The 16,955-nt window shown below is 42.7% G+C and overlaps 1 long non-coding RNA gene across 1 annotated transcript; it reads left to right on the forward strand.

Annotated features, from left to right (window-relative positions):
* The first annotated feature begins 202 nt into the window (after positions 1–202).
* Positions 203–8,773, forward strand: LOC122456932. Its single transcript, XR_006276110.1, has 3 exons — positions 203–214; positions 1,428–1,430; positions 8,558–8,773. It is a non-coding gene; the product is annotated as an uncharacterized LOC122456932 (long non-coding RNA).
* Positions 8,774–16,955: the final 8,182 nt, after the last annotated feature.

A 16,955-nucleotide genomic window follows, 5' to 3' on the forward strand; every position in this document is an offset into this window, starting at 1 on the left:
CTCATTGATGCTGAAAATAGTTTTCCACTGAATGTTAATGCCTGGTATGACTACAGTTCAAACTGTCAGTCAAGAACCATGTTTAGACCATTCTTGCTGGCAAATATTAATGCAGTTTCCCTATAGCTTGTAGGGACCTTTGTATTAACAGCAAGATCCCCCCCCCCCCCTTTTTTAAATACACTAGCCAGCAAGACCATGTTAGAAATCTGAAGTAAATACCACACTTCAACTGCAGTCAGCTTTAATTTCCAGTATCTTATGTGAATTTGTCAGATATTCATCATGTAAAGGTTTTCCCCCCCAAGAAAAAGTAGCAAATTTTATTAGTCTTTAGTTTCAAATGCATAAATGACATTTTTAAACAATTCCACTTAATCATAATTTTCCTCTTTACTGCTATCCAGTAGACCCTCAAAAGGTATGAGCATCAGAGTTACGGACTTGCTGGTCAACTGGACAACCTGTGGAACTGGAAGTCAATCAGGCAGCAGCGCAGACTAAAAAAATCCAAACAAAAAGCAAATACTGCACTGCCTTGGGGCGCGGGGCTTGAGTCACAGGGGTTGGAACTGCAGCTGCAGGGTGGAGGGATGGTCAGGGCTCCAGGTGGGGGCTCAGGGCTTCAGCCCTGCAGCTCCACTTCCGGTTTTAGCCTCATGTGGGGTGCTGGGGCTCAGGGCTTCAGCCCTGCAGCTCCACTCGCAGCTTCAGCTACTCATGGGGTGCTGGGGCTTTAGCTATACGGGAGTGCCTGTTTCAGCCCCAGCGCTCCCCCTGTAGCTAAACCCCTGAGTCCCAATGATCCCCCAGGTCTAAAGCCCTGAGCCCCGGTGCTCCTGTGGGGCAGAAGCCCAGAGACCCCTGCCCAGAGCCCTGGCGCCCCGAGTGTCAGAAGCCTTCCATCACCAGAGTATCTACTACTGTATCTCTCTCTGATACCAAGGCCTTGTCCTTTTACTCAATTCACTTCACTTCTTACTATACCTTTACACAAATATAAAAAGAGACAACAAAAAAGCTAATCCCAGCAAACCAGCAGTCACAAACAGGCTCCCAAGCAGAACAATGCAACCTAACATGGGGGCTCAGAATGCATGAATGCATTACATAACAGAAACTTTCAAAAACTACAATATCAAGAACCACAAAAGCCCCATTAAAAACAAGCATCTAGAAAGTTCAACATTTGTCTCCTATATACCACTTCAACTTCTCATATAAGATAGAGAACTCTAAGAAAAAAGGTTGAAGCTGCTTTGTGAAGCAGTTCATTCCCTACAGTTTTGAGATGCAGATTAAAATCCCTGAAAGCTTCTCAGATCAAAGCAGTGAGAAGTGGAATTCAATGTTTTAGTAGCATATTTGCTCAAGAGGTCAGTACTAGAAAGCATAAGATTGTGGGGGTTTGTATATTAGACTTTTAGGAAGTTTCTCTTTCTCTGGAAAACTCATATGTTGAAACATAAAAATGCAAGTCCTTACACCCTCATGACTGGCACTACTGTTAATCCCAACCCACTGCCAAATTCCAGAGAATTATGTTTCCAAGGGCGAAGAGCATCTGACATCTAGCAACACAAAAGCCTTTCGCAAACCGTTTTTAGAAGAGAATTTCTTTGCAAGTGTGTTTATCAAGGGTTTTGATATGTATTGTGATGCCCAAAGTTTCAGAGGCATTTTGCTAACAAGTTTCCTATCTCCCCACTCCTCAAACTAAAAAGATGTTTGGCTCCTTTCAGCTGCATGCCACTATTTTACTTTTGTTAATTAATTTAGATTAAAGGTAGGTTCACTGTCTTTTTTTGACCAACACTACAGTTTTGAAAGCAAATTTCTTCTCACCACAACAGACACTATTCCATCCTGTGTCTGCAGAGGAAAGCCAAAGCTCAGCCATCACTACATTAGAACACAGTCAAAACCTTGAGAATCAGGCCAGAAATGCCATAATGAACATGGATCAATAATGAAATCCTACAAAAGCAGCCTCACTTTGTTCTGGCTCCTAACAAACAGGATTGCATCTCTGCCTGGATTGCCCAAACCTACTCACATCCAGCTTCTCTCTACAGATGTCCCTAAACCCTTGACCAAAACCAAATTAAGAACCATTTGCTCACACAGTATTGGACAGGACACTTCAAGGATACAAAAGGACTTAATATTTATGTTATTTTAATTAACACCATCTAATGCTGTCTGAGAGGTATTTTGCAAATGTCAGCACTCTGTTCCCCCCCACCCCCAGTCTTAATGTGGGAAAGTTACAAGAAGAGGCCAGTGCAAAACGATTTGAGTTGATTTAGCAGTGGGAAAGTGAATCACTAGCAAAGTGCTTTATGAAGCTAAAAAAGGATTTAAAGTCCTTTAAGGGTTCCTGAGGAAAATGTTTGTTACAGAAAATTGTGCTCTGCACTATTTTACCATGGTGAACAGCTACAAAAGGGTAAATAAATAACGTTAGGACTACATAATATCTTTAATTCAAGAATGTTGCTCCTATTGAAATCAATTCAAAGTTTGAATGCTGATTCAACCTTTGCCACTTGTGACCATTGCTACATAGAACTGAGTTTCCTATTCAGCTCTAAAGTCATATCGTGTTATCAGTTTTTATGCAGACATTTCTACTGAGACCAATAGGGCCTTCTGCTTAAAAACTCAGGGTATGATATAGCCCCTAATTAAGAGCAATAACAAATAGAAGCCAAGTCCAGCTCTCATTGTTTTCAGGGAATGCTGCATCAGACCTTGACTGCATGATCCTAGGCCCATTGAAGTTAATAGCAAAGCTACTAGTAAATTAAATGGTGCAGGAGCAAGACTTGAAGAGCAACTTTGGTCATTCTAATTTTTGTTTAAATTCTCATCTCAGTTTCACTGATGCAGCCTATTACCATTACCAGGAAGGAAAGTTTAGCTCAGTGTGAAACTGGTGGCAGAGTTTGCGAACTCTGAGAGAAAATTCCCAATCTGTAATTCTCGTTAACACATTGAAGCCCAATGCAAATATCCACAATCTTGGGAGAAAGAGGTTGAGAAATAATTGCATAGACTTGTCAAGAGGCTAAGAAGAGAGAGAGAGAAAGAGGAAGAGAGACAGTGTGTGCGTCTCTGCAACAGCTAAATTCAAGCCCTCTAATATAGCCCTTTAATCAGTAATGCCTCTGAAAATATTGCACCTTCCTTTTAATAGTTGTCCAAAGATTTTACTTACAAGAAGAAATTTATGGCAGCTCCATTTACAAGGCAAAAATATCAGAAACTGTACAATGTAATTGTAATTGTAATCACATTGTAATTTAAATTGGGGGAGGGAATGTGGGGAGTAAAGAACATATGAAGGTGTTGCTTATGAGAATTCCTTTTCTGAGGAAATATACTAAGTAATTTGCTATGTCCAAGCACACTCAGAGCCACCAGATTTGGTTTGATAAATAATAAAGTGCAGTTTACAAACTGCACATTGATAAACTATTATTTTCTCGTATAAGATTCCCCTACCCATTAAAGCTGTGCAACTGACTACACAGTGCTGCCAATGAGTTGACTCCAGTAGACCTCATGTACAGCCTCATGCGGCTAGCTATATTTCCTGTGTTTCTCTTATACATCCAAAATATTAGGCCTATAAATAAAGTACACTAGGTGATGTAGTCAGTATAGTTTCCTCGTATCGCACAACTGTGTGATGTTTAATAGTTTAAACCTATTCAGTGAACATGATTTAATGTGTAACTTCACTGACTTCAATTCTAACTTAATTAGAAATGACTATTATATACAACAAACAAGGATCTATAGTGTATGATGAATTATAAAGGCCTGAAATTTCTCCTGATCTGCATATTCTTGTTTGTTGTACATGTCTACTGGTATATCGGTTCTTTCTTTTCCTGTGGAGGGCATGAGGGCTGTATTAATTTATAAATACTATATGTAACTGGGTCATTGGAAATGTTTAGTGTACACTATCTTGGAAGGTTTACTGTATGCACGTGGAGGGAAAGTAACACAGTGCACAAAGTAACACAATGCACATAGCAGGAAATGCACAATGCACAAAGTAACACAGTGTATGTATCAGGAAAGTAACACAATATATGCCTTAGACTGGTATGTCTTAAACAGTATATCTTAGATCAGCCTCCACCTGGAGGGAGGAGAAGGCGTGCAGGACAAAGAATGACTTACCACGGACTGATTGAAAAGGATGCTGCTGTTATGGTGACAATTTATGACAGAGTCAAGCATCTTGCTCTGGACAGACAGCAAAGGGAACAATTGTTGCCTCAGGAGAGTCTAAGCCTCCACAATGGTTCCAAAAACACTTCCCTGGGAATAAGTCAGGAGATTAGGGAAAAATACCTGTGCTAATAGCAGTAAAAATGTTAATTCCAAGGTCTGGCCAAACTCAGACAGGCTGGGAACTAACAGATCAAAAAGACACAAAACAGTTAAAAGGTCTAGAGACAGGTGAGGGCAGTTGACAATGAGCTCTTCAAGGAAGTCCAAGGTCACACACAAAGGTTGTGGCAGAGCAGAAGTTTGCATCCAGTTCCAAGTCTTAGGCTAATGTCCTATCTACTGGATCATCTGTGCCTGCTTTCAAGCACCTCTCCTTTTGTATTAACAAGGTTAGGGCTCATCTGAACTGTTCCTGGTCACTTGAAGTAGCCTACCTCTGTCTCTCTGCTGTGGCACATCAAGTTCACCAATATCAAATAGACTAGAACCAAGGATATACCGAAGCCATGATCCTACCAGTCCTTGTGCGATGTGCAACCAGGAGTACGAGGTTACTGTACTACACTTCGGCCTGCTCACTGAAGTATATTAAATCTAAGTCATCCCATGGGCCTCACAGGAGAATGGGATGGAAAGGCTGTGAAGGGAGAGTGGGCCTCTCTGAGGAATCGTGGGTCTAGTTCATTACACACTCACCCTTCTTGGCATTGGGCACCCTTACATTCCCCATCCTGCCGCTCTCTTTTTATCATGCACTTGCACACACAGCTCTGTTCAGGATCAAGCCCGAAGAAGTTTGTAGTCCCAGAGACCTAGATTCTTCCAACGGCAACTGCTCCAAAGCTGCCCCTGTCTATTTGCTTCCATCTCCTTTCATGATGAGACAATAGTCTTTTAAAAGTCCTGGATCTACACCTGCCCCTCTCAAGCACACACTGATCTCATCTATGTCCCTGTCTCCCAGCTTCTCTCTGTTCTTGTCAGAACACTTTGGCAAGGTATTCTCTGGTGGGTTCTGTGATGTCTCTTATTTATTTGGCTGTACAGAATCAACACAGATAGAGTTGCTCCTTAGTTAAACAACAGGCTAGATAATTATATGCAAATTAAACAGCAGAGGACAAGTTATGGATTCTTGTTAACCAAAAGGTGTTCCAGAAATCAAACAGCTAAAAGCGCTCCAGAGACTTATGCCTGTGCAATCCCTTTGAAGGCAGAGCAGTTGCACAGGTGCCTGTGACAGGCCTAACATGGAAGGCAGGACTTTTATGAAGGGTGATGATGTGCAAGGTGGAAGGAACCCATCTTGACTGTGAGATCCCATGTTCAGCATCCAGGACCGGCAGAAAAACAACAGGAGCACCCTTTGAATTGCTAACTGAGCACATGCAGAGGACTGGACTAGATGACCTCTCAAAGTCCCTTCCAGCTCCATGATTTGGTAAGGAAATAATTGAGAAACAATAAACACAAAGACCCACACCGCCATTTTTGCCGCATTGTTTTCCTCACATGGAATTGCCCTTTAAATGTTTCTCTGCCAAACTCCCAAGGTTGTCCCCATGGTATTTCCATCTTACTCTTCCCCCAAGGCATTTTCTGTCCAGTTTTGCAGTCTTGAGGGATTTCTCATATTCTGGGAACATCTGGCTGTGCCTTGAAAAGGCATGTTCATTGGACAGACCATAACGGTGATCAGGTCCTTTACCCGGGAGGTAGTAGTTACTTGAGACCCCATCAATTTGTGTCTGAGGATTTTCAACTCTAATTTATGTATTATGAATCCTCTAAATTAATATGGACTCATGGGTAGAGCACTCAGAAGACCTGGGATCTGTTTCCAGAGACCTTGGGTAAGTCATATCACCTTTCTCCACCTCAGTTTCCCCATCTGTACAATGGGGATAATTATACTTCCTTAATTTCTAAAGCACTTTGAGATCCACTGATGAAAAGTGCTATAGAAAAGCTGGGTACTATTATTGTTATTTTTATTATTGAAGGTAGAGAAGTGATCATGTCAGAGGATTAGGCTAACACCCCTGTAATATTCCCCAAAATGACTATTCTTCTCATAATTTAGCTATTATTTTAAGGAAAGGGTAAATCCCTTTTTCCTGTCTCTATGCCATCCCTCACACTTTCAGCATTGCCATTAAGTGTTTGTTTTTCGAGTCAGCAGTCCCCTCTGAATACTCAGACTCAGGCAGCTGTCACGTACAACATATGCTTTTATCTCTAAGCTACGTATTCAGCGTCTTTAATGGGATAGCGATGTTGTACTGCAAGACATGTCAGCATACAGCCCACGCTGGAAATGTACTTGACCTAAATAGAGGAGTCTAAATTTTAATCTTCATTTGTTGCTGTACATTTGCATGTTTGTACCTGCAAAGCTCTTACCGTGGATAACCTGAAAGCCATCTCTTCCTAAATAGTTTTCCTAGTATCATGCGCTAAGAACTCGTGATTTATGTTTGTCATCTTTTTCCACTCGTGTTTTCCCATCCTTGTTAGAAAGATACTGTGAAGGTGCGATTATTTTAAGAAAGCACATAGAAGGGGCCCTGGGAAGATAAAAATCAAAGAGTATATTTTTTTAGAAAATCAATTCCTCTGTTATAATAAATGCCTTGGATATTAAATTCATCAATATGTTATTTTCTGCATTTTCTTTCATTGCATTTACTTCCACTTCGCCAATACACATAGATTCATCGATTACACATTTTAGTTTCTAGTCAGTTTCAAGTTCTGATTTTCCTCCACTAACACAAAGCTGCAGTGGGTGGGGTTGCAAATCCTGTAGAGAAATGGCAGGTTTCAGAGTAGCAGCCGTGTTAGTCTGTATTCGCAAAAAGAAAAGGAGTACTTGTGGCACCTTAGAGACTAACAAATTTATTAGAGCATAAGCTTTCGTGAGCTACAGCTCACTTCATGCATCCGATGAAGTGAGCTGTAGCTCACAAAAGCTTATGCTCTAATAAATTTGTTAGTCTCTAAGGTGCCACAAGTACTCCTTTTCTTTCTGTAGAGAAATGCTTACTTGTGGGGTTTTCATCAGGCCCCCATAAAGCTGTTTCCATTGCAATAAACTATATTGATTATGGGCATATTTCCATTGATTTTAGAGTCTGTGAAAACTTATTTTTACAATGGTTCAAGGGAATGATGCGCCAAGGCTAGTGAAATTGGGGCTGCTGATTACTGTGATGTAATTTCTCAAGTGCTTTAAGATCTCTGGATGAAAAGAACTAAGTATTATTATTATCTTTAAATACCCTGCTGGAAATGTTCCTAATGATAATTTTAAAAAAAAGGCAGAGAGAGAGTTGAAATTGATAAAAGAGCAAAAAATTCTGATAAACTTTATTTCTTTGTCAGCATTTTTAGAGTAGGTGGGTGAGACATGCAAAGTGAGATTGATCTGCCACATTCTGTAGTTCTTGGGGGGAATCCGATTCATAGTCATTTCTATGGCACTCACCACACTAGTAATGTACTGATGTGTACAATATATTCCTGTGCCATTAAATCCCAGGAAGGCTAGTTTTGTAGGTTACATTGTAACTTTCAATGCAGATGTCAGTGAAAAACACCCCCACTGCAAGAAACATGTGGTCTGGTTTGCAACTACCTAATTCAGATTCTGTTTATTGTGGGAGTTTCAGTCAGGGGAGAAAGGGGGGGGTGGGAGTGGGCTTGATATTCCTGCAGTGAGATCCGGATCTAAGTCTTCCTACTTCCTTCTTCAAGGCAACAGTCAACCACTAATTTCCTGAGGTAAGAAGAAAACTTCCCTGTGGACATATTATTCCATAATTGTGCAGGTTCTTTTTCCTTCCTCTGAAATGTCTGGTACTAGTCACTATCAGAGAGCTGATTGGGCTAGTTGGACCACTGCTCTGCTGTAGGATGGCTACGTGACCTAATTTGTCCATGTATTTCATAGTACATGGTAACTCTAACTCAGGAACCAATCCATGCAACTAACCTCGATGCCAGCTCTGCCCACATATCTACACCAGCGACACCATCACAGGACCTAACCAGATCAGCCACACCATCTCCGGTTCATTCACCTGCACGTCCACCAATGTGATATATGCCATCATGTGCCAGCAATGCCCCTCTGCCATGTACGTGGGCCAAACTGGACAGTCCCTACATAAAAGGATAAATGGACACAAATCAGATATTAGGAATGGCAATATACAAAAACCTGTAGGAGAACACTTCAGTCTCCCTGGACACACACTAGCAGATTTAAAAGTAGCTGTCCTGAAGCAAAAAATTTCAGGACCAGACTTCAAAGAGAAACTGCTGAGCTTCAGTTCATTTGCAAATTTGACACCATCAGGATTAAATAAAGACTGTGACTGGCTCGCCAACTACAAAGGCATTTTCTCCTCCCTTGGTGTTCACACCTCAACTGCTAGAAGAGGGGCTCATCCTCCCTAATTGAACTAACGTCATTATCTCTAGCCTGATTCTTGCTTGCATATTTATACCTGCCTCTGGAAATTTCTGCTACATGCATCTGACGAAGTGGGTATTCACCTACGAAAGCTTATGCTCCAATACATCTGTTAGTCTATAAGGTGCCACAGGACTCTTTGCCGCTTTTACAGATCCAGACTAGCACAGCTACCCCTCTGATACATGTATTTCATTTTTTTCAATGTCCCCACTGATTACAGCATACAGCCGGCTGGTTGAGACAAAGCAAAAGAATGAAGCCATAAAACACCGTACACCAAAAATATGCGCATCCATCAGGGACAGGCTCTGACATCCATGATTTGCCAGCAGGATGTTGATTATAAAGCAGGTCAAGACCTGGAAGTTATGTCCATGTATCTAACAACAGTGTAATGAAGAGACCAACTGAGCATGCAGCACACTTGGGAACAGAAGGCCCGTACTAGAGCTCAGAAAGGGATTAAGGAGGACAGCCCAAGAACCAGATTGTTGTTAATAGATGGGATAGGATAAGTGTTCCAGCAGGGAAAGGGTTAAAAGTCATCTCTCTCTCTCTCTCTCTCTCTCTCTCTCTCTCCCCCCACCCCCCAAAGCCAGTGGCCTCTGCACTCTGCTAATGGGAACGAATGGCTCTGCAGGTAGTTTGATAGGAATGGTAGGGAGCCTAATTGGCATCAGGCAGCTAATTATCACAGGGTGGCTATATAAGACTTGGCCAATGAGGAAGGAAAAGGAGTTGGGGCTGGGAGTAGGTTTTCTGTCTGCTTAGGCTGAGTAATGGCTGAAACAAGGCTTTAATTATTTTGCTTCAGGAACTATGGCAGCAGCAAGCCTTTTATACCTCTGTGTTTGGGACTCAGAGGCTAGGAAATGCTTTGGTATTGCTCCTCTTTTTGAATGCATCCCAGTGCTTAAACTTGAACTCAGCCTTGAGGTGCAGGGTCCCTTCCTGGTGTCCTTCTGGAGTGCGCCTGTATTAAGTAGCTCCCAGAAGGTCTGCAAGAATGGGCCCCCTGCAGGAGACCATATGCTCTAAAGGGAGTCAGGACATCTGAACCCAAATAAAAGGTTAGGGGGAGGGGAGGGAGACCAAGGATAAGGCCAGAGGAGCCTTTTACTGACTTGTGGTCTCCTCCTCCTCTCATTTATCATAAAACCAAGAAACAAAAACCTAAGGCAAAGTCCTGGCTGAGTACCTTGCATTCTTTTTCCTGCATAACTTGCATTTCCATGCACATGTTTAATCCAAGCAGGGTAGTTACTTAGTTGTAGGGATCAGAGCCTATGCAGGCTCAGGGGCTCTGTCTTTGAAGAGCTCATTATATGATTGAGGCCTAGCCATTTAAGTGAGCTGATGAGACGCCACTATGATTTTGGGAATACCTTGCCGGGGATTTTGGGGGGGGACATTTTTCCATAACACAAAGCCAGCCGTGGGAGGTACTGTAAAATGAACCCCTTGCTTGTTCCAGTTGTCTCTGCTCACACAGCTGGAAATGGTGGTGATTTATTCTATAGCGGCAGGGTTGTCTACTGCCCTTTACCTTGCAAAAATAAACCACTAAGCATTGTATGTCCTCTGCAATGTCAAAAGAAGCTAGCCTCAGTCATTAGGGAATTCTCTCACATTCGCATGCGTGGATAATCCTGCAGTGCTTTAGACTTAAATCAGTGGATTTGGTGTTTGTTTAGAACCATTTTATTACTTGGGTAATTACACGTTGCCTGCCTAAAATTCCCCCTGTATTTTAATTAGATTCATTCTTCATTTCCTCTCCTTAACGGGGAGAAGTTGCCTAACATTGCTGGTGCAGAATGGCTGCTGCCTTCTACCTCAGAGGGGGACTGTGATTCTCTGTAGCTATCAAGCACTTTGGGATCTTTCTGGCTGAAAGGTGCTAAACAACTACAGATGGTTATTATAGGGAGGAAGGATAGTTTTGTGTTTAAGGCACAGGGCTGCCATTTGTACTGTCTAATGGAAAGAAAACACAAGAGCGCACACACAGGGGCAGGCTTCATGCTGGTTGTTTTAGCAAAGCTCCAGCAGTCTGCTCCATAGGCTCACTAATTTTAAGCTCCCTGTTCACAACTTGCCACACTGACATTCTCCAGTGATAGCCATACAAAGGCACGGAATTGCACCTCGGACATGCGGTGTGACTTTAGACAAGTCCCTAGATCTTGATTTCTCAGAGGTGCTGAGCACAGTATTGCTTGCTCCAAGTGCTCAACACTCATGAGTCACTCAGTTGCCTTAAAAATCAGGAGATTAAATAAATAAATACATGGTGGGTTCTTGTTTCCCTTTGGGTGTCAGAACCTTTAGGTTACCCTCAGGTCACATTTTCCACTTTTTCTTTGCAACCATGAGGGCTACAAGTGTATTTGTTTGTTTAAATGACTGTTTAGGTTGTGATCATCTGACTCCAGGTGCTGAGGCTTTGACAAAAACACCAAATATCACAATAAAATAGCAAGAACTGGCAACACCAGCTGTACCCACTGTCCCCATTAATTGCATTCAGGGTCTTGAACACCCAGTGCTTCTGACAATCAGTTTCTGTACCTGCACCTGCAGTTAAATGTAGATGCTGGTTCTGCCAATTAGAGATTGAAGTATTTGATGTAGGTGTGCAATGGTATGGTATTTACACCCACAACTAATCTCACAGGTTCTGTATTCTGCGCACAATCAGTTCACCTTGATCACCTTGATCGATAGGTCCTTCAACCCATGTATAGATTGTGCTGATCACAACACGTCTTCCATTCTTCTCATAACCTGGCCTTCATTCTCCATGTGCAGCCGTGGCTTTTCACGATAAAATCTTCCCGTCTCTTTGAAGGTTGGCCGAGTGGTCATTTCAGGTCCTGTGCGTACCAGTCAGCGACAGCTGCAGTCCATCAGTTGTTGGACAGACAGTTAAGCAATCAGTTAAGCCCAGAAAATTGCACCTACAGCGCTCCAAGCCATTTCTCCCCACTGAGCACTTAATCTCTTTTGGCCTCAGTTTTCTTATGTGCATAATAGAAATAACTATATTTACCTTTCTCATGAGATGATGCAAGGCTAACTTCCTGGAATAAATGTTTGTGAAGCTCACTCAGATCCCTAGCTGGAAGGTGGAGAGTTTTATTCTGTTTTTGTTATATTTCATTTGCACTGATCTGTGGCTAGTGGTGTGTTTTGAATCTGAAAGGAAGGCTTGTGGTTAAGGCACTGGACTGGAACTCAGGAGATCTAGATCTTATGATTTGCCACAGGCTCCCTGTGCGACCTTAGACAAGTTACTTACCCTCAGTTTGCCTTGGTTCCCCATCCTTACAAGGATCCTTCCTTTCTCTCACATTTCATCTATTTCCATTGCATGGGGCTGGGACGTGGTACTGAGGTCTTGCAGCACAATGGAGGCCCTGTTGTGGGCAGGGCCTATGAGTGCTTTGGCAACACAGACCATTAAAGCTGATGAAAAGCCTGAACATTGTCTATGCATTTTTGGGGTGCAAAAATCAAACTTTCCACAAACATTTTCTTCAGCACTTTGAAATTTAGCAAACGTTGACTGGCTGGCCAAAAATAAATAAATGGGGATGATCATTGCACGATCGTGCCCTCCCCCATTTCTGAGGGGGCCCAACAGAAGAGATCTCACTGCTGACTAGAATGACAGCAGAATCTTTAAGTTGCCCTTCAAATGAATGCCTCATTCATTCAGTGCTCAGGGGGATTCAGAGATTTCAGCTTGATCAGCTCCCTGCCTCTCCGTACATCTGATGAGCAAAGGCAGTGGGAGTGAAATAAATTGAGCTAAAATCTGTACTAATGAAGCCTGAAGACTATGCTTTTCATGGCTGCTCTGCCCTTTTCAGATATTCCCCGGCACCATCATTCTTCACTTTCAAAGAGGGGCCTGTTTTAATTTAATACTAATAATGGCAAATATCTAAACCAGGGCTGGGGCCGACTTTAATTAAAATGACAAAGAAGGGGAGCCACGGGGATGAATTACGGAAGGAAAATGTTATATTTCCCTACAGCTCGTTTAATTAAAAAAGCAAACGCGTCAGGCATAGAGGGATTGCTTCCCCACCAATTCAGTGGGGTCGAGGCTGGCACAGATGTTCTGAGATTGAATCACAGTGTGAACATTTTGTGTGAGCCGCTTGCCCATGTTATTAAACCCAGTCCCAGAAGCAGCTTGAGTGGACCCTCTTGCTGTGGTAGATGCATCTTTCCCCTTGCGTTTGTTTCAACCAAGGCGCCCAAGGGTTCAGTCAGCAAAACACTCTCTGAGTTCAGCCGAAAGGGAAAAATCAGCACAGGTTATTTCCTCTTTCCAGGACACAGTTCTGGGAGGTGCTCAACTCCATCAGCCCTGCTGGTTGCAGAGAGGGCACCCTGCAAGATCCAGCCTTCTCTATGTGTGGCTTTGTGACTAGCTATTGATACATGCTGGCACCAGGGAAACTCTGTAGTGAAGGCTTATCTTGTTTATGTGGGGTCCCCCCCACCACCACTTTTTGGCATATTTTAGGATTTTTAAAGACACAGATGAAGTTTCCGGAAGGCAGTGTTCCTTCTGTTGTTCTCAGGTGGGCAGCCAGTGCCCGCTTGTCGGGTGGTGGAGCAACAGTGGAGTGCGTCCACAGAATCCAGTGTCTGCTTTTTGCTTGCCGCTGGATAAAAGTATTAATTGATGCACCTCTGGGGAGGTTCTTGACTCACTGTGGAGAAAAGTGGAGATAATGACCTAAATTCCATTTCTCTTTCGTCCTCTCATCCCTCCCAACTGCCACAGAATCAGAAGGAGTCTAGGGGCAACCGACTGGAGACTTAAACATTCAAATCTACCAGAAGATGCATGTAAAATCACAAATAAACTACATGAAGCTACTTAGTTACTAGCTTTACTCCAGGGGCACAGATGGAGCCCATTTTGGAGTGGGTGACAAAAAAAACAAGACCATTCCTTTCATACCCTTGCAGAGATATCCTAGTCAGTTGTGCTTTTACATTTTAAGAATGGCCATACTGGGTCAGACCAATGGTCCATCTAACCTAGTATCCTGTCTTCTGACAGTGGACATTGCCAGATGCCTCAAAAGGAATGAACACAACCATTAAGTGATCCACCCCCTGTTGTCCACTCCAAGCCTCTGGCGAGTCAGGGGCTAGGGACACCCAGAACATGGGGTTGCATCCCTGGCCACCTTGGCTAATAGCCATTGATGGACCTATCCTCCATGAACTTATCTAATTCTTTTTTGAACCCTGTACATTGTGAGAATTTCCCTCCACTCACCAGTGACTATGGGAGGAGAAGGCCAGTTATTAGACAGACATGTCAATATCATCAGTCTGATTTCCAAAAGTTTTCAGCACCTGCAGCGCTCACTGAAAATCATACAGCAAATACTCTGCATTGTCACATCACAGAGCTGGAAATGATTCCTGGGCCCATTCTCTCATGCTAAGTTGCTTGTAAGGGGGTGGAAGAAACATAAGTATCTTGAGTTCATCACTTGGGGAAATATCAGTAAATGCCGTTAGGACCCTTCTCATCTGCCTGTTACTGGCCTCTGCTGTTTTCTGCTGAAGGAGCAGTAACCCCATGTTGTAGCAACCAGGCAAGGTACTAACAAACTTCAACAGGACTTTATTTTTAAAGTTGAAACCTCTTTACCAAGCTGCTGCTGCACTTGGTAGCTCTCACTCTGCCTCCTCAATTCCCCCCTGGCTCCTTCCTGTTTCCTGTCCTTTCAGACTCCCAACAGCCAGTGCTCCCAGTTCTAATAATTACAAGCAGCATCTAAACACCACATTCCCTCCTGTCTTAAGAAACTCTCCCAATTAAAATAAATATTGTTATTCTAACCACAGGAACAAATATGAAACAAGACACTATACTGTTGGCAGAAATATTACACTGAAAACACTGTAGATACTACATAACATAGTCTCTAGTCCAGACAGGTGGTTGTCTGGGTCTAACAGGCAGTCTCTCAAGCCCCGGTTCGAGTGCAATGTCTGGTTGTGTTGATACTACGGTGAAGTCATCCAATGCAGACTGGGTGTTGGCATAATCTCTTCTTGGTGTATAGGCAGATGCAAGATAAGAAGCATTCCATACCCGCCCGTCAGAAAGTTGATAGGTGTAAGGTCCCTTCTTGTCTATGATTTTAAGAGGAGCTGAGAATTTATGAAAAGAAAAGGAGTACTTGTGGCACCTTAGAGACTAACAAATTTATTAGAGCATAAGCTTTCGTGAGCTACAGCTCACTTCATCGGATACCAAATGCATCCGATGAAGTGAGCTGTAGCTCACGAAAGCTTATGCTCTAATAAATTTGTTAGTCTCTAAGGTGCCACAAGTACTCCTTTTCTTTTTGCGAATACAGACTAACACGGCTGCTACTCTGAAACCTGTGAGAATTTATGGTCCCCTTTGCGTAAAATTCCAGGTTTTTGTATTCTAACGAAGGAACCACACTCAAACTTTGGTTCCTTAGCACCCCACCGCTTGTCTGTGAAAGCCTTAGACTTTGCTTGCAACTGTTTTTCTCACATCATCCTCAGTTGGGGCATCAGGTCGTGCCTTTAACAATCCAGCAATGTTCAGTTTAGTATTCATCTGTTTCCCATGCAGCAACTCTCCGGGTGATCTTTGTGTTCTGGCATGTCGTGTAGCCCAGTATGCTTGCAAGAAATCAGTAGTGAAGGTTATCCACAATCGCCCTTCCAGTTTAGCCATTTGCAAACTCTTTTTCAAACTTCTGTTAAACCGTTCGATTTCCCCATTGGCTTGAGAGTAATATAGGAATGACCTTCTGTGTAAAATGTTCCTCTCTGCAGAAAAGTTTCAAACTCCAGGGAAGTAAATTGACTACCATTATCTGAAACCAGTTCTTTGGGGTTATCTTCCCTGCTAAAAACTGAAGAGAGGAACTTAATTACTGTAGCAGAAGAGATTTGCGATGTAAATGCTACCTCAGGCCATTTACTGAAATAGTCTATTAAAGTGATGGCATAACAGCATTCAATTGGAGCAGTATCAAAAGGTCCTACAATGTCAATCGCCACTTTTTCCCATGAAGATTCAGGAAGAGGAACAGGCTGTAATGGAGGGGTACATGTCACTACCGTCTTATCATGAATTTGGCAAGTGACACTGGATTTTATGAGTACTTTCAGTTTGAGAGTCCATCCCTGGCCATCAATACAGATCCCGTAGTTGTTGTTTGGTTCTGACAATTCCTTGATGAGTATCATGTGCCAGGTGTATGAGTTTTGATTGTAATTCTTCAGGCACAAGTAGCCAGTGTGTACCTCGTAGCACACAGCAATCAAGCAAAGAAAGTTCATCCCAAACTCTAAAATAAGGCAGCAAAACCGGGTCAAGGTTTTTAGGGTTACTGGGCTATCTCTTTGTCAGAAATTCCTGTAGTTTTTATTGAATTGGACATGCTGAACAAGCAGCTTGAAATTGTTCTTTTGTAACTGCAGTAAGAGTGCTTGTAATAAGCACAACTACTACATCCTCATCATCCGGTGGACCATCTGGTGAAGGCAAAGGCAGGCGAGAAAGGCAATCAGCTACCACATTTTGGTTTCCAGGCTTATATTCCAGTTCATAATTGAAAGAGAGTAGTCTTGCAGACCATCTAGCAATACGATATCCTGCTCTTCCCAATCCTTTCATGGTGAGCAACGTCATCAAAGGGCTGTGGTCTGTGTGCAACTTGAACGTGCGGCCCCCACAGGTAAGTTCTCCATTTTTCAGTAGCCCAGACACAAGCAAGTGCTTCTTTTTCAACTGTAGACTATTTCCTCTCAGCATTGCTTAGTGTCCTTGAAGCAAATGCAATAGTCCTCTCTGTGTTGTCCTCATGAAGTTGTGTGAGGACAGCCCCAAGTCCTTAATCAGAAGCATCAGTAGTTACAATTGTGGGCAATGCAGGAGTGAATAGTGCATGTACTGGACTATGTACAATCAAGACTTTCACCATTTCGAAACTAGCTTGTGCATCCGTTGTCCACACTAAGGTTGAAGTTCTCCATAGTAATTCTCGTAATGGTTCAATGACAGAAGCATAATTGGAAATGATTTTTGCATACCAGGAGGTAAGACTCAAGAAGGAATGTAAGGTTTGCAAATCTGTTGGAGGAGGAGCATTTGAAATTGCCAGGATATAATCTGGATCCAGTTTTAGTCCAGCCT

This window comes from Dermochelys coriacea, chromosome 16 (assembly GCF_009764565.3).
Source record: "Dermochelys coriacea isolate rDerCor1 chromosome 16, rDerCor1.pri.v4, whole genome shotgun sequence".
Classification (NCBI taxonomy): domain Eukaryota; kingdom Metazoa; phylum Chordata; order Testudines; family Dermochelyidae; genus Dermochelys; species Dermochelys coriacea.